Source organism: Mastigoproctus giganteus, chromosome 1 (genome assembly GCF_048544385.1).
Source record: "Mastigoproctus giganteus isolate SK-2022 chromosome 1, ASM4854438v1, whole genome shotgun sequence".
Lineage (NCBI taxonomy): Eukaryota > Metazoa > Arthropoda > Arachnida > Uropygi > Thelyphonidae > Mastigoproctus > Mastigoproctus giganteus.
Genome location: NC_143575.1, coordinates 7222008 through 7240790, shown reverse-complemented (window position 1 = coordinate 7240790; position 18783 = coordinate 7222008). Strand labels below are relative to the sequence as shown.

Sequence of the window (18783 nt, the reverse complement as noted above, 5' to 3'; positions counted from 1 at the left end):
AGCCGACCGGGCTAGCCGAGTGGGTAAAGTACCTGCCCGGCAACCCAAGGTCACGGGTTCGATTCCCGCCTCGGGCTTGGATCAAAGTACTGCAAAAACCTTGGGAGGTGCAATATGGCCATAGAAGCCGATGCGCCAACAACTACCAAATCAAAAAAAAAAAAAATTAACCTGGCAATGGTCGTGTCCCAGTTTTGTTGAAAAGGGGATTGATTGTCGACAGGTGGTCAAATTTGTTTTGTTTATGAAAAAGTTAAATTTTTTAAAACTAGCAGAATTGAAATTGAAACTTGCAATGAAAAAGTTTTGTTTTTTCTTTCAGTTCTGTTTGCAGTATACCAATATATCATCTTTCTTAACAGGTTGAAGCACTTCTGTGTAAGATTCTTAAATTTTTATTAAATTTAAATATTTAAAAAAAAAAACAGTTAAACTGCTGTGTTTTTTACATTTTGATTTAAAAAAATATTCTGTTGAAAACGGAAAACAAAAAAGTTACAATCAAAATATAAACACGAAACTAATAATCACTTCCATTTTTCAGTGCAAAAAGGTGATAAGAGTGAAATTACACATATGCACTTTTTCCACTTAGAATTCTATTTGCTATACTGCTAGCAGAAGCCTGTGGGTTTCAGTATATATTTGGCAATATTTTTTTAATTCAAAATATAGTGCAGCCTCAATATATGAGGTGTGTGACAACTTTAATACCTGCATTTTAAGCGAAGCACGTTGCTGAAAAATTATTATTTTTTCCTCCAGTTTTTTTAACATAAATACACTTTAATTAGTAAATAAATAGTAATTTGCTTTGCCGAAACTGTGACGGCAGTTTTTCAGCACATAATTCTTAAACAGTGATCAAATGCAATAAATGAAGATGTTCACTATCACTCTTATGTCTAATCATATCATAACCTCAATGTTTTCAAGCACTTTATTAATTTCTGGTACTTTTTCATTACACAAGTCATTCACATTATCTCCCGAGTTACTGGCCTTCTGTTTGTCGGTTGTCTTCCCACTGTTCACAGAGGCTGCAATTTTTTCACCACTCAGGTAAGTGCAACTGGAGCATCCGTATGCACCTCAATCCAGGTAATTTTCTTTAGGACTGGCATCAAGTACAATACAAGCAGCCTTTGCTTCTTGTTCTGAAAATGCTGCTAATTCAAGGTTATTGTTGGTTCTTTTCCTACATTTTTTCCAACAGTTCAATTTGTTGGGCTTACTTTCTCCCACAGTAATCAAATGTTGTGTGCAACATCTTTCAGTGTTAATGTTTAGAAATTCTAGAACTTGAATTTCTGAGTTCACAGCACCTGCAGGCTTTGAAGGCATGAATGATTCGTGGGCTCAATTAGTGCAGTTGTGTTCCTTGGCAAAAATGCAACTCTGATCTTGCCATCTTTCAAGGATATCAGCCAAATGATGAGCTGGGGCAGTGATACAACAGTAACAGATCCTTTTCTTCAAGGCTTTTGGAAAGCAAGTGGCATCTCACCAATGGTACAAACTCACTTTCAAACCATGAAGCAAAAATATCACTCATCATCCAAGCATTGAAACTATTTTTATAAATCACAGAAAGAGGTTTCATGTTGATGTGCTTAAAACATTGGCAACTTTAACTTTTACCTGTACACAATGGCTTTAGCTTGTGATTTTTAGTCTTGTGCATGGTAATTCTCTTTTGTTAGTTTTCATGCCTGCTTTTTTTGGGTGCCTTTTTAATATCTGGTGACTTGCCTGGGAGAAGTTTATAGTACTGCTTTGTTTCCTTGCACTTGTTCATATGTGAATTGACCATTTTGAATCAAAATATGCAGAAAATGCTGCTGTAATGTCATCCAATGCAGATTTGCCTACAAGACTAACCTTGGGTTAACCCATGACAAGCCTTCCATCGCCACTCTTCGCAAGCTTTAAATGTGCTGTCATTTCCCCAAAGTAGCTTTTTTTTTTTTTTTTTTTAATGTAAACCCCAAACACAAGAGGTATTAGAACCTATAGTACTTAGTACCGTGCTTGGGTTGGAGGTTGAGAAGACCAAAGAAGGTAATTGTTGACGTTGGACTTGAACTTCTGCAGACTGTAATTTTCAGGAAATACATATGAAGGAAGGTTGTTCCGAAAACGGCAGTTGAATGAATAAATGAGGAAGATGAAAAGTTGGTTCTGTGAGTTTGAAGTTGGACAGTAAATGGATGTTGGCTGGTGGCGGCATGTGTTCGGACTGTTTTGAAAGAGAGAGTTGGAATTATCGAAGCCAATTCAGAAGAACAGTGCCCATGGCAGTATCTGTAGAAGAGGCATGCAGCAGAAACAGTACGTCTATGAGACAGCGAGTGGAGAGAGACTTTTAGAAATGAATCATTAATTAACCTAACTGCCCTGTTCTGAATGGAATCAAGCAGCCTGAGAGAGGTTTTGGGGACACCACACCAGATGTGGGAACAATATTCCATGGCAGGGCGGATTTGCGATTTATACAGAGTGAGCAGCTGTTTGGAAGAAAAGTAACGCCGAGAGCGAAAGAGAAAACCAAGTTTTTTAGATGCAGAAGAAGCAATATTTGTAATGTGTTTGTGCCAAGAGAGATTAGAAGTCAGGGCAATCCCCAAAAGAGATATATCATTTTGCCTAGAAATCGGAGTGTCACTAAAGATAAGCATAGGAGCAGAAGAATCCTTTTTGCTAGATATAAGACAAGACTGAGTTTTAGAAGGGTTGAAATCAACTAAGTTGTCTTTGCCACACTGGAGAATTACCTGAAGATTGGCATTTAAGGAATTGGTAGCAGATTTTCGAGAAATTGAAGCTGATTGAGCAGGACAAGATTTCTCAAAATGGAAAGTGGAATGCAATGTGCTATCATCATCAAAACTATGGATATGATTTCCAGTCAATGGACGAAGGTCATTAATATACAAGAGAAAAAGAGTGGGGGAAAGAACTGAACCTTGGGGACACTGGCATTAGTGGAGAAGTTAGAAGACAGAGAGCCATCTACCATCACCCTCAGTGAGCGATCAGAGAGAAAACTGGATAATCAATTACTAAAAACAGTTGGCAAACCATAAGATGGAATCTTGTTTAGAAGACCTTTATGCCAAACATGATCGAAAGCCTTTGAGATGTCAAGAGCAACTACTTGTGTTTCACCGAATCTTTCCATTGAATTAGTCCATAAATGGGTAACATAAGCCAGAATATCACCAGTGGATCGACACTGACGGAATCCGTACTGGCGATCGTTAATCAGATGGAAGATTTCTGGTTAGTTTAAGAGTTAGCAGTTAATTGATTTCTGCATTACTTTAGAAAGAGTAGAAGAATTGCAATGGGACGATAATTGGATGGGAGAGATTTGTCACCCTGTTTAGGAACTGGCTGGATATGAGCAAATTTCCAAGCAGAAGGAAAAACACCTTTGGAATAAGAAAGTGAAAAAAGGCGGCAAAGAATAGGAGTAAGTTCAGGAGCATAGGTTTTGAGAACAAATGGAGAAATACTGTCGGGACCTGGTGGAGCTTTCTTAGCATCAAGATTCGTCAAAATCCTTCTGACATCCTTTTGATGGAAGACCACAGGAGGCATTGAATAGAGTGTGTTGGGAATGGTGGGAGGTGTTTTACCAAGATCATTAATACATGAGTTTGAAGAAAAATGGGATGCTAGCAGGTCAGCTTTATCTTTGGCTAAAGTGACAACAGAACCATCTGGTTGGGATAGAGGTGGGAGCAGAGATGGGCAAATTTGCCGCCAATAGCTTTAGCAAGAGACACCAGAATGCTCAGGTACCATTAGGGCAAGAAGCAAGTTTTCTACTCTTAGTCTGTTCCAACTCTAGTTTGGACTGATTAATAACTGCTTTACAATTGTTGCAAACTTTGGTGAAGGCAGAAAATGAAACTGAAGAATTAGAAACAAGCCAATTACGATATGCAACATTCTTCTATTGAACAGCCTTTGCACATTTATTGGAAAACCAAGGTTTAGATAAAGGACGAGATGTTAAAGTGGAGTGTGGGATAAAGGATTCCATTCCTGCAAGAATAATTTCACTGACACGACCTGAGCAAATGTTGACATCAGAAGTTTTGAAACAGTAATCCGACCAAGGAAAAGAAGAAAAGAAGTCTCGCAGGTCATCCCATTTTGCATTCTTGTAATGCCAAACAACACGAGGTTGGGAATAGCCAGGAGATAAAGGATCCATTGGAGAAGAGACAATCACTAAGTTGTGATCTGAAGTGCCTAAAGGACCTCTCACTTTGACTGTGTACTTAGAAGGGTTGTTAGTGAGAAAAAGATCAAGTGTATTGGCTGTATGATTAGGATTGTCTGGTATTCTTGTAGGTAAATGAACAATCTGTGCCAGTTCATTAGTAATTGCAAAAGCCTTATCATCTCGACCAGCTTGGTTGATGTGACTAGAGAACGGAAGCCAGCTGGAGTTGTGAACATTAAAATCACCAAGGAAAATTGCCACACTGTTAGGAAAGTTGGACTGGAGAAAGTCAAGTTGCAAAGAGAGGAAGTCAAAGAGCTCCAAGTGATTAGTTGAGTTGGGAGAATGGTAGAGACAACAGATGAAATTGACACAATGAGGTAGAGATTTTACGCCAGAGAAGATCAAAGAGAGGAGATTCCAAATTGCCGAGTCTCTGACAGGGAATATCAGAACAGACATATGCACAAGTACCACCTTTGAGGTGAAAGGAATTATACACCGTATAATTTGGGCATCTGAGATGAGCAGTAGTTGAATCAACTGATAACTGAGATTCTGTGAGAAAAAGTATATGGGGTTTGGCAGACTGCAAGTGGAAATGGACATCGTTGAGATTAGAATTGAGACCACGTATATTTGTGAAATGAATTAGGAAGTCCTTGGGAGGTTTAAATCTTTTCGCAGATAAGTTTGCCCTTATTAGTTTGACAATTCATGGTGTATTCAATAGTAAGAAAAAGTGGGTGGGACATGCTGTATGAAGTAATGAAATTTTTGGATATGGCGTACATGTGGTAAGAATATACCCAGATCCTTGACATATGGCCTCAACAATGCTCCCCACATACACACTACTCGGACTCCCTCCAGTCACTATCTGGCAGAGTAGAGGTAGCAAGATTATACACTAGCTGATCCGGAAGCCTCCTAGAGAGTTACCAATAGGTTCGGTCCGGTGTATTAACTAGCGGCCGGCCTGCGAACACCGTTTTAGTGCTGTACCCTCGAAATGTAAGGAATATTGGATCTCGCCACAACATTCATCATAACCTCAAAAGTCATCAATCATACTGCATGATGGAAGAGATAGGGAAGGGTTGACCGGAACTTAGCTCTAGAGACTAAACATGGGTTCCACCACTTGAAGCCTCCAATAAGCAAAGTGGTGGTATTGCACTGGTTGATGAGAGTCATCTACCACCTAGTACTGCCTGGTAACATAGACTATGCACAAGTACACCCACCATGTACTTGTGCATAGAGGTTATATCCAGGATTACTAACAGCCGCCCCATCGTGAAGTGCAAGTAGAGGATTTGGCTGTCACAGACCGTCCGGACTCCGCCGAAATTGGGTCCACTTGACTTGAGTGTCACCCGAATATCAGTTTCACCAGCATTTTAGACTCCCAGGTAGCAAGTACAGCTTGTCTGGCATATCTGAGAGAATGTCTGTGACAACCTCAAGGACCTCAAATTTATAACATAAGTTCCTATGCTTTCAGAATTATCCCATTTATCAGTATTTTTTCACTACACTTCTGTAGAAACAACTTGTATAAGTATTGGTCCACATCAGTGTTTTCATAAAGTCTGGTTTTCTTTCTTTAAAGACCCACTTTCATCTGCTATGGAACCTACTAACGAATGCAATTTTTCTTACTCTTTCATTCAACTACTGATCGTTCTATCTTGAATTGCACGTTTGTGAAATATACTGCCTTTTGTTTTGCAACTGTCAGCTCTTTCAGTAATCTTTAACTTTTCTTCAGCTGTATAATTTTTTTCTTTTGGTGACCATTATTTCATTCCTACTGATTTATTTTGCTGTGTATTTATTTCTGATGCCCGAGAATTCTATACAATGGGACCAACTGATGATGTTACCAACAGCAAATTCTAAATGGGAAAGCATTCAAGGAAGTAATCTTGAAAGCTACTAGGCATTTTGTCTCAACTAAGAAATACTATTCAAGGTTTAGACCTAAATGGATCTCAGATGAACCGAGACTCATGGCAGAGAATAAAAATGCATGGGATACATATAAACTATCAGGTGACACAGAAGACTCTGGTAGGTATGTGTCTGTAATCAAGTCACAAAGGAGGTTAGGCAAGCGAAGGCAAATTATGTGAATTTTTGGCAAAAGATGCAAAGAGGAACAGCAAAGAGACTTCTTTGCCTATGTAAACTCTAGAAGAAGGGGATGAATCATTATTGGTCCACTTGGTATCGATGGTTCGATTGTTGATGATCCTGCTGAGGTAGCTGACAAATTGAATGAGTATATTGCATCTACATTCAGACATGAGGAATTCTGTAGGAAAGTGGAGGCCAGAAGCTTATCAAACTCTACCAGGGAGCTGAATGATTTTGTAATAACTGAGAGCAAAGTGGAGGAAAATTGTTGAAGTTGAAGAAAGGCACCTATCCTTTAATATAACTGGATGGGATCTATCAAGTTATATTAAAGGAGGCAGCAAAGGAAGTAAGCAAACCCTTAGCCATAATTCTGAGAGCTTCCTTGTACTCAGGGGAGGTCCCCATTTCACAAAATGGGATCAAAAAGTCATGCAAGTAATTAAAGATCTGTTAGTTTAACTTCTGTTCCAGAGAAAATAATGGAGTCACTGATTAAAGAAGTAATGCAGGATCATCTAGACAAACAAGATTGCAGTTATAGTTCAGACACAGCATCGATTTGTTAAGGGGAAGTCTTGTCTGACCAATTTGATTGGATATTATAATGTGGTCACAAAGGAACTGGATGCAGAAAATAATTTTGATATTATATACTTGGATTTTTGGAAAGCTTTTGATACTGTTGCACATGGAAGACTACTGTTCAAATTGAAGCAGTATGGCATTAAAGGCAAGTTGCTGCTATGGATAAAGTGATGGTTGAGTAGGAGAACACAGAGTGGAAATCAATGGACACTGCTCTTCGTGGACCGGTGTTATCAGTAGAGTTCCCCAGGGGTCTGTGTTGGGCTCATTGCTGTTTTCTGTATTTATCAGTGAAATTGTTGAGGGTATATCTGGCTTAAAGTTTACAGATGATACAAAGGTTGGCAGGGTTGTTAATGACAGTACACTACTGCTATGGAATCTAGAAAAGTTGAGCAGATGGGCTGAGAGGTGTTCAATATTGACAAATATAAATTACTCCACATGGGTATCAGTAACCACAAAGTAACATACCAACTGTATGGTACTATACTCAGGGCTGTTGGGAAAGAAAAAGACTATAGGGTTATTGTGCAGTCAGATATGAATGGTTCTGACCAGTGGAGACAGGCTGTAAGAGTAGCTCTTGGTGTGTTGTCAGTGATACAGGAATCTTGCTAGCAGGGATAAGGATACGATTATCCCCTTGTATAAGGTAATGGTCAAGCCACATCTTGAGTATTGCGTACAGGTCTGGAGGCCTCATTTTAAGAAAGATGAACTACTAGAAGAGTATAGAGAATGGCAATGAGATTGGTGAATGGAACAAAGGATTGCTCTTGCCAAGAAATTCTTAAGTTTGGGAAATTGCAGCATCTGGAGACTAGGCACCTACGAGGTGATCTGATTGAGGTGTATAAGGCCTTGAATGGTTTCAGCAAGCTCTATGCTTATAGAATTCTTCCTCTTGCTCAGATTTCTCACCTGGGGGGACATAAATTGAAATTGACGAAACCCAGTTGTAGCATAGATTGTGCAGAAATTTGCCTTTAGGCAGCAGGTGGGTGATTGATGGAACAAACTTCCATCTGTTGTAATCAAGATCAACAACTTAAGTTCAAGGCAGAACTAGACAAACATTTGGAGTGAATGGATGTGTGAAATGGGAAGGATTTTTTTTGCTGATGCTATGTAATCTTACTTTTTGCATTATATGCCTCTACTAATCCTAATGCTAATTTGGCATGTTTTGGAAAACTAAATGAAAACCAAAGTGTGTGGCCCAGCATAGTGCTAAAGTGAAGTCATGTGATTTCTCCATAAGTTACTTGTTAGTTTGTATATATTTTTTCCTTGTTTAGCTCTTAGCAGTTTTGCTATCCTAAGTAACTTCTAGTTGAAAAAAGAATGTTGTGCTGTTGTTTACAAAAATTTACTTTGTAAGGTACTGCACTTGATGAACAGTAGCAGTTTGTAATCAGCATTCCACTGATGTACCTTTTTATTGCATCTCTAGCAGAGGGAAGAAACTTGGATGTCTACAGTAATTAGTTTCTGACGCCTCCTGTTATTTACAAAAATTACTTTACAACTGAATGCATAGATGTGAATATACAGCCAATTTCCCCTCTTAGAAATACAGTAGTAGGATGTGCAGTAGATATGAGTATATACACTATTCACTTTTTCCAGATTCTAATATGAAATTTCTAGTTTGAATGCACTACTTTTTTTTTTTCATAATTTTTTTTGATTTACATGATCACACCTGCAGTATGAAAGACATGGTATATCGTGGTTGCACTGCATTTTGATATAACAAGATTGGGTAGTTTTATATATATATATATATATATTAGTAAATTAATAAGAGGAGTTTACCTCAATATAGTACGTGGAACACTTCCGTATGATACCCTCCAGAAATTAAAACGGAAAAAACGAAAAAATCGACAACTTACCGGTACATTAAAGTAAAATATAAATAATTAAAGTAAAATATAAATAATTAAATAATCAATTTAACACAATTCAAAACAATTAAAATTCAAATTAACGCAATTAAAAGAATCTAACGAAAATATTCAAAACGATTTTCCTTCCTGAAGCTGACAATGCTTTTCGACCGACTGTCGTGATCACAGGAATGAAAATTACCGAATCAGGCTAAACCTGCAACTTAAATAGTGATTATGTGTCTTCGCGCATGCGCGTAAAGGTCCACGCATCGGAGATCAAATATGGCCGCCGAACATTAACAGAATTCTCATGTAATTTAATTTCAACGGTTTCTGCAATTAATAGTCGCGTATAATTACGTTGAACGTTAAGTATTTTGGCCTCGTTAAATAAAAAAGTATGTTTTTCGTTAATGGCACGAAAGGCTAATTCTGACGCTGCTGAACGAGAAGCACGAACTGAGGCTTCGTGTTGATTTACACGGATATTAAGAGAAAACCGCGTCGAACCCTGATAAGACGAGTCACAATCACCGCAAGAAATGTATTACAGCTCTGATTCATACTATATATATATATATGTACAGTAGAGTGTCGAAAATCTGAACGTCAATAATTCAAATGAGCCAGCATTTATTTTTTTTTGTGTTGGTGCCTTAAAATAATTACAGTAAGTGCTGGTTATTGTGATCACATTTGCAAATTGAATTTTGATTCTATTAAACAACAATTATAATAAGCAAAAATCAGAGGAATATTATCCACAGTCTGTAAAAATGAAGGTATAAAGCAGAAATTTACTTTTATTATCTTACCTATTAACAAAATTAAATGATGTGAAAGTCGTCAAACAAACTGAATGGACAAGCAATGAACAAACTGAATGGTGTCCAACTCAACTGTTCTTGCTGAAAAGTGAGTGATCTGGCACTAGCAAAGAAATGGAGTTTGAAAATGGTGCAGCAAAAAAATGAGTAATGATTTTCATTAAAGGCCTATACATATGTGCCATTGTTGCTGAAAGTTCCATTTTTTTCTGTTACCTATGGATAAAAACACATAAGTACAACTCAGTGTTGTTTTTATTTCTAAACTTAAACCCTTTTTTTTTTTTTTTTTTTTTTTTTTTTGTCTCCAGAACAGTATTTTTGATGTTCAAAAATCTGAACTATCCCCAATCCCAATTAGTTCAAATTATCGATGCTCTACTGTACATATAAAAAACTAGAGAGTACTTATGTATTCATTTCACTAAACTATACACAAAAATTATCACAAGGGTTGCAAGGAACAACCTTTTTGATATTTTTCACATGTTTTGCCTTTTCAGTTAATTAATCCATGAAAGGCCTAAAATGTTCCTCTCAAGGGTGAGATAATGCAGTATTTAGAGTATGGGTTACCTCGAAACTAGAATGACAGTTGTTCTATGTGCAATTGAAATGTCATAGCTGGTTCTGTGAGATCCTGCATTGCCAAAAGGGTTGTATAGCATCTGCTTTGTGCTTTCTAGTAATTTATTTTTGAAAACTGTAAATCCCTCCTTCATAAACAACTCAAGTAAAACCAGGTCTATATTTAGGAAAGTAGGAAACATCAGTCATTAAACTTGAATTAACAAAAACAAATTTTACTTCTTCCTCAAATTATTTTTCACAAGGGAACTGACAAGTCCTGTACAGCTACTGCCGATTAAAGGGATTTCTGAAATTTTACTCCTAAAGATAGACATGGTTGTAATAGAGAGTCAGCATGACTCAAGTTCACCTATAATGTGCAGTCCATATTTTGAATTGTTTGTTAGACAAATGAGGAATGTGCATAATATTCACCAGTGAGAAGCTGTTGCCAGTATGTGTCGTATACAAATCCAATTCAACTGGTATGCAAAGATGTACCATCTTGTATGCAGATGAATCGAACTGATTAGTTTTTGGAAAGAAAGAATTCATTGTGATATGCAAATCTATGTTCAAATAAATCTGTTAAAAGAGGAAATCATGAATGCAGCAAGCATACTGGAGTGACTCAAATGACGGCTGTTTCTGTGAAAGATATTGTACTTCTACAACTGCTTTACTAGAACAACAGTGCACTATTAGTTCTGAATGAGCTTTAGCTAGTGAAAGGTTTGGGGAGAGATCCACTCATAGCTGATGGTTTAAGGAAAATGATCTGAAAAGTTTGAAGGTTCTGGGTGTCTAAACATGCAGTGTGGACAAGGAAGTAAACCTGTTCCCTGTATGCACTCATGAAAACGTTGAAGTGTAGGAGGATACCATGGAAAATGCAGTGGGATACAACAGTGCATGCACTACAGCATGATAGTTACATGTCTAGTTCCACTGTAAAATGTTTCAAAATATTCTACAGTATTATCCATACAAAATTCAGTGGCTAAACTTTAGAATAGAGTGCACTCCAGTGAAAAAATGTTATGTTATGCCACTAATTTGGGACAGATTCAAGTAATTAATGAAAGTCTGGAATGTGCACCCTGTTCTAAATTTAGCCAACTCAGCATATGTAGCAATTTTTTCAAAGTGATTCAAGTGCATGGTTGGTGCTTGACTTGCAGCTCTTTTCATGAATGGAAATTGATGATGCATATATATATAAATAGAACTTTTTATGAATAGATGAAGCACATTTTTATTTCAATAGCAGTGAGTGTATACACACCTGCTGAATATGGGAAAAGGGAAATCCCCAAATAGGCACAAGTTGCAACAAAAGTTATCACATGGTATGAATTATTGATCAATACAGTTTTGAAGGAAATACCTGAACAGATTGTGTGACACATATTCCAAATTTTGTTGCACCTTGACAAAACTTAATAGTTGCAGACCCACAAGTATAAGTGAACTTATATCTACTATAGCTATCTGTGTCTCCTGATAATTTATGTGTGTCCCATGCATTTTCTTCTCTGCCACAAGTCTCATTAGTTCATCTGACACCCATTTAAGTCTGAACCTTGAACAGTATTTTTTACTTGGTATGAAAAGATTAGTAGCTTTCAAGATTTATTTCCTTGAATGCTTCCCATTTAGAATTTGCTCTTGGTAACATGATCAGTTGGTCCCACTGTATAGAATTTAAAAAATCTCTGCACGACTGTTGTCATCTTTACAAAAGCAAAAACCCTTCCCTTTACTCCTGATGGTAATTGCATATTTGAGTAAATCCCATATCAGTACACTGTGATCACTGACACCTAGTAGTTCCTTTATCTGCAGATTCTTAATGCATGAAGAATCACTGCTGATAATCAGATCAAGAGTCTTACTTCCTCTGATTGCCTCTTGAACATGCTGCTGTAGAAAACAGTCATCCAATAAATCTACAAAAGTCTTATTAGTGTGGAGTGACCATCCCACAAGTTCCAATGCCCGTCACCACCAAATAGGGAGGATGCGGAAAGGTCAAGGGAATGACCACCGCATATTCCCGGAGCAATATGGCCTTAGTTGCTAATGCTCCTAAAAACCAAATAACAAAACAAAACAAGTTCCAATATATATCTGGGAAGTTGAAATCCCCCATTATAAGACAATCTGATTTACTTGCCTACTCTTCTCTGTGCAGTTGTTTATTGTACTCATCAGAGTCATTTGGCCTATATCACACTCCCACTCTCAACTTTGCTTTCCCTGTACTTATGTCACACCAAACTGACTCAGCACTACTGCACTGTCCATCCATATCAACTGGATGCACTTCCTTAGATTCTGTGTTTCTTAACTAGCAGCATTTTAGTTAAGAAACTTGTTGCTATATTCCAGAAAACTTAAGAAATAATAAAATTTTACTTGAATTATTCTGTATAACTTGAAACCCTGTTTGAATGTGTTCTAGCAGTCTGCTATGTACTTATATAAAATATACTAGGAAAGTGGCTGGTGAGTATGGGCTTGGGACACCCGGGGTCCTGAGCTGGATATCATCATTCTTCTCTTTCTTTGCGATTCCCTTCTACTTTTGTCTTTGTTTCTCTCTCTCTCTCTCCCCACCCCCCTCCCGGGAATTAACTCGGAATTTTTTTTTTTTTGGCTGTTTCTGCACAAGCCTCAGGCATCCTTGCACCATATAGCTAATAATAAAAATAATATAGTATACTAAAATACACTAGGAAAGTGGCATATATAGTATACTAATTCTGTTGTAGAAGATTATCTGTTGATGATCTCACTATAAAAATCAATAAACAGGCTTGTAAGTAAAAAAAAAAAAAAATATAAGTGGATAAAAATCTCTGTACTTGCCAGAAAAAAAATGGGTGTTAGTTTTGAACTGCATATACACATATTACTAAAGGGCACATGGGATTAGCCAGATCCCAAAACCATAATATACCTACAAAATTTCAACTTCAGTTGAGCATGGGGTGAACATTATTTTTTTCTCTAATGGAAATTTTCACTAGTGATGGGCATAATTGAATGATTAGTAGTTACTAACTACTAATCATTCAAATGCTGTAATTTGATCATATCATTTTAATGTCTTAATTCAGTCATATCAGTCAAATGATATAATTAAATGATTTGTCCATAATCAAATGAATCATTTGAATATGATTATAATCAAAATTGATTGACTTCTCAATTATGCTCATCACTAGTTTTCACCTGGTGTTGAATTAGTCCATTAAAGATAATATGGATTTTTAATTATGCAAAAGAAACAGCTTTAGAACATATATCATTTTCATAAAGTTTAATAGATTTATTTTTAAAACTCGCAGAACAAAAAGTATAGCAGATTCATCACCCTCTCCCCAATGAATTGGAACTATTTTACATTGTTTTACATATTTACAGAATTAATTGGACAATGAGACACTAACCACCCCCATTTACTTTGTGATATTTCTCAAAGATATTCAGTCTTTAGCCATTTGTGGTTTGAACTTATTGGTTAGCTGTTATTCTAATAACAGCTAACCAACCATTACTATCTAAGGTGAAGCAATGCTTGTAATGAAACAGAGTATTATGTAACTTCTACTTAAAGTGGTTTTAACTTTTCATGGTTTGGCCTGTTTTCAATTTATAAACATTGAATTTAATAACTGTATAAGGTCAGAAGGCAGTATTTTGCATAGTTTTCTATCCTGTACAGTTAGTCTGAGCTTTGTCTTTTCTGATTAAGCCTGATGGTATGATTCAACATGGAATCTAGAAATATTGCCAGTTAAGTAATTCTGTTGTATGGGAGTTTAACTTACTGTATATACTTTGTACATAGTGAAATCACTAGATTCACATAGTTTAATCAGTGTTATTGATTTTTCACAATTTCAAATTTTATACATTTTAAATTATCTATTTTGTGTGTACAGCAGATTGAATGCTCCCACTTTTAATTATTTTATTTCTTTCATGAATTTCATCTGTTAGTTGACCAATAAATACAAATTTTTTTATGGGAGGCAACATAGAAATAGCTACTCCAGAAATGTGGTGTACATCTTTATTTCAACAAGATTGACTCTTTCTATAAGCACCAAAAATTAATAAAAGGTGACAGCAATAAACATTGAAGAAATAGTGATACAGCTCCACTACTATTCATTTGTTCAGAACAGATAACACTATGAAAGAAATTGTTTGTTTATATTTAACTTGTGGCATATCTGACAGTGTCATGGGTTTTTTGTAATGTTAATATTTTGGCAACAGTTGGTTTTATATTTGTGCAACAGTTATATGTATTACATAAGTGGATACAAGACTGATATGAGACTGTTTTTTTTTTTTTTTTTGAAGTTTGCTATGGCTATCAAATGAAGGTGTAAATTATATCCAGACTCATTTTGTTATGCTTGCAGATATCATATAGGTCTAAAGCAGGCAAAGCATAATATTATTAATGGCACAAATTTTACAGTGCATATGAAGTCTGTTTTGGAATGCCTACAGGTAAAGAAAACATGTTATGGACACCTCATTTTTGCTGTTGTAGTTGACAATGTTAGAGGAATGGTTCTATGATAGTTGTATGCTCTTTGCTATATATCTCAAATATGAAGAGAGAACCCACAAACCATGACTGCTACTTTTGTATGGTGGGTATATCAAAGTTTAAACAGTTGGTTTTATATTTTGCAGATCAAAAAGATGTAGTGCATCCCAGCATACTGTGTTCTGTTGCACTGGTGACACAAAGTGAAGAACTGTTAATTCCCAATTGACTTTTCAGAGAAGAATTTTCAGAATTGTATGAGGAATAACCTGGTTAAGAGGATAATTGGGACATCTCAGAAGAGCTTCTGACATCTTGTTTAAAAGAGTGGAATCTAAGTGTTTGTGGCTTTAAATGGGTTTGAGTAAACTGAATGCTGATGGCATCCTTAATCTTTCTCAGAAGTGTGCGTCTAGGCACACACACACACACACAAGGGAACCATAACTCAATTTGGAAAGGGGTAGTTGATGGTTGCTGGTAGTTATGTGGAAATTTGCTAGTAGCAGAGAGTAATTAATTGTGGAAATGTTATGGAAGTGGATAGTTTGAACAAATTTAAAGGAAAATTGGACAAGTGAAATATGTATCTCTTCTTTTATTTTAATAGCTGATGCTGTATGTGTAAACAATGTATAGACATTTTATCATATATATGTATTCACTTTATTTAAAATTTGTTATTTGCTGGAAAGACTGCCATGGTGACTGCTCTTGTTGAAGTAGGAAAGCAATATAAAATCATAAAAAAGACATGACGTGACATAAAGTCAAAATACCTTATATAACTAGAATCTGAAATGAGGTTGAATTTTGAAGCCCAGAAACCTTTCAGAGACAACCATAGAGAGAGAGAGAGAGAGAGAGAGAGAGAGAGAGAGAGATTAGTGAGAAAATCATATATAATGGGTCTCTTCCCACTTCAACAATAGCATGAATTGTTTTGCATCCTCAGTTAAAGTTAGGTTGGATTCACTCACTGCCTTAGAAATTGTGAGTTTGATTGTAAAATTCACATCTTTATACACCATAATGCCAGAATGTTTTCAGGAAAAAAAAAAAAAAAGAGTTCAAAGCAGTATAGAACACAGTCCTCCTTGGGGAATACCCAGGGGACATGCACCAAATAATTATGTTCTCTGAAAAGAGAACATTAAAATCCTCCTAGACTTGTGGATTGCAGCCTGTGGGCTTTTAGTTATCCAAACAACAAACATAAATAAAATAAAAAAATTTTACAAAGCTAACTCACCCTTTTTCATATATGAATCCTGTTAGATGAATTGATCTTGGTGAAATTCAGTGCTGATCCGTTAATTCCAAGAATTCTTTTAGAAGAAGAAGAATCAAAGAATGAGTCTTAATACAATCAAAAGCAGATGCCACATCAAAAGAACAACTTCTAAAGACAAGCTGTTGGTTTCAATCTTCACATATTGATAAATCTTTGATATATTGATAAAAAATAGACACATCTCAGATGGTTCACCAAAATCTGGGAAGGAAGAACATTCAGTAAAGATTTCTTAAGGGCCTTTAACAAAACAGAACTAATAGAAATACAACAAAAATATTATATTTCTGGCAGCTTGCTTGGGTATTCTTTGGAACTGGTACCACATTGGGAAAGGAGCCAATTGTTTGCAGTATAAGCAGAGTAGATATTCTGATTAAGTAGCACAAACAAGTGTATGATGCATATAATTGGGCAATTGTTATCATATATATCAGATAGTCTAAGTATTCACCCTCACATAGAAATATTTGAGTTAGGGATTTGAAGCTTGTCTGGCAATTTCATCCTTCTCTGTGTCACTACCTTCTAGAGCTACACATTTTTCCCATCTGTGGATAAGCACACAGGCTTCTTGAGTAGAATTCACTTTCAGCAAAAAGCCAGGCTTTCACTTCATTAATACCCTGTCATTGGTCTGAAATCTTTGGCCCTGTAATGGTTTTTCCATTTCAGAGAAGTAGTAGTCTTAAGGTGAGAGGTTGGGAGAATGTTGGTGCCACAGAGTTTCAAAGCCATATCTGATTGCAAAATCCACTGTGAGAACAGCCTTGTGAGCAGCAGCAGCATTGTCAACTTGGCAAAAACCTTTGGATAGATTCCCCATATTGCTTGAACTTGATATTCTCTCTTAACTTTTCAGGAGGTTTTTGTAGTACTTCCAGTGATGTCTTTTGGGAGGCGATGTGTAAGTATGACTTTTATTGACACATCAGTCCCAGAAGACTGACAACATGACCTTGTCAGATGATTGAACTTTGGCCTTTTTTGGGATTGGTGGAGATGTTTCCATTGTTTTCTCATTTGTTTTGTTTCTGGATCATAGTGATATATGCAAAACATTCATCCATTTTCACAATTCGGTCAAAAACAAATCATCAATATTCTCTTCTACAAAGCCCCAACAATTGTTATGGAACACTTTCCTTTGGAGATTTTGCGGTGTCAACAGTTTTGGAACCCATCGAGCTTTCCATCTTAGACATGTGCAGAACCTTGTACATTATAGTGCCAAACAGTTCCTTCCATCCCTAATGTTAACCTCATTTGGTATAAAATTTATAGTGACACATCTTCAAAGATTAGCTTTAGTCACAATGGCAGGGTCTGTGGCTGAGATGAGTCATTGTGCTTGCTGCTTTGCCTGCACCTTAACTGTCTTTATCCAGCATTCATTCATCCATCAGAATTTTGTCAGAAAAATTATTTTCTCCCTCTACAAAGCTCCAACAATTGTGCGGAACACTTTCCTGTATAGTATTTGAGGAAGTGTTAACAACTTAGGAATCATTCAGTTTCTGATCTTAGACATGTGCAGGAACTCATGCATTGTGATGCAAATAGACCCATGCCTACTGTTAACTTCATGTGCTATAAAATTAATTCCACATCTTCAAGGATTAGCTGTTTCTCTAGCCACAATGGCAAGGTCTGTGGCTGAGATGAGTCATTATGGTCATTGTGTATACTGCTTTGCCTACAGCTTAACTGTCTCTTTCAGTTTCATACGATGGACAAACCTCATATACACTTTCATCTCATGAATTTGTTTTGATTCTTTGCCTTGCAAATGAAGAAATTTTATAATGGAGTGAACCTCACCCTTCATCATCGTACTGCCTCTTGCTGTATTTATGGCTCTAGTTCAGTAACTGATGGATCTAGAAAAACAAAAAATAATGTGTATTTACTGTGAACCTTAGTAATTTATACACTGAGTTGGCTTTTCATTAGCAACACCTATCTAATACATTGTGGAGTTATCTTTTGAGATTGGGTGAGTTTGGATGGCCATTGGAGGGTGAAGAATTTATTGTGACCTTCCTAAAACCATTTATCAGCTTGCCAGACCTTGTGGCATGGTATGGTATCTTGTTGATTTACACCTGTTTGTTCAGACACACTGTGATGAGACTCATCATGATGGGATGTACTTGGTTGGTGATGACAGAAAGGTAGGCATTCCCATTGAGCTGTTGATTAATAGTGACGAGGACCCAGTGCACGCCAGAGAAACAGTCCCCAAACCATACCAACAGTGCATCCAGCTGCCATAGCCTCGTGTTGCATTTCTCCAAATGAAAATATGTTCATCAGCACAATAGAGTTGGAAACTGTATTTTCCAGAGACAGGTTTCCACATGTTGGTGCTGACATGCCTATGCAAAGGTGTAATTTCTCGTAGCGAGAATGGGTACCAGTGACAGCTATCTGACTGCCTTGGTCTGTACAAGTCAGTTTGGCACATAGTCCATGTGGATATTGGTCTTGCTATTCCCATGCTTTATGGGTTGGTTAGGTGGGTCACTGTTGTGTAATGACAAAGACAACAGTGCTCACCTCAAGTGTTGACCACGTGGCTGTCCCATATGTGACCAACTCTGGAGTTGTGTATGCATGCATGAATTTCAACATACTCAGCAGTTGTAAAATTT

The 18783-nt window shown here is 36.7% G+C and overlaps 1 protein-coding gene across 6 annotated transcripts in view; it reads left to right on the top strand.

Annotated features, from left to right (window-relative positions):
- The window catches only part of LOC150090521 (bifunctional peptidase and arginyl-hydroxylase JMJD5-like), a 153663-nt gene that overhangs the window by 42801 nt on the left and 92079 nt on the right, over nucleotides 1-18783 (top strand). The window contains exon 2 of one of the 6 annotated variants that reach the window (XM_090371334.1): nucleotides 323-378. The exons of the other annotated variants lie outside the window; for them this stretch is intronic. The gene's annotated coding sequence lies outside the window, so the exon portion shown is untranslated. The remainder of the gene's footprint in view (nucleotides 1-322; nucleotides 379-18783) is intronic. 6 annotated transcript variants of the gene reach the window in all.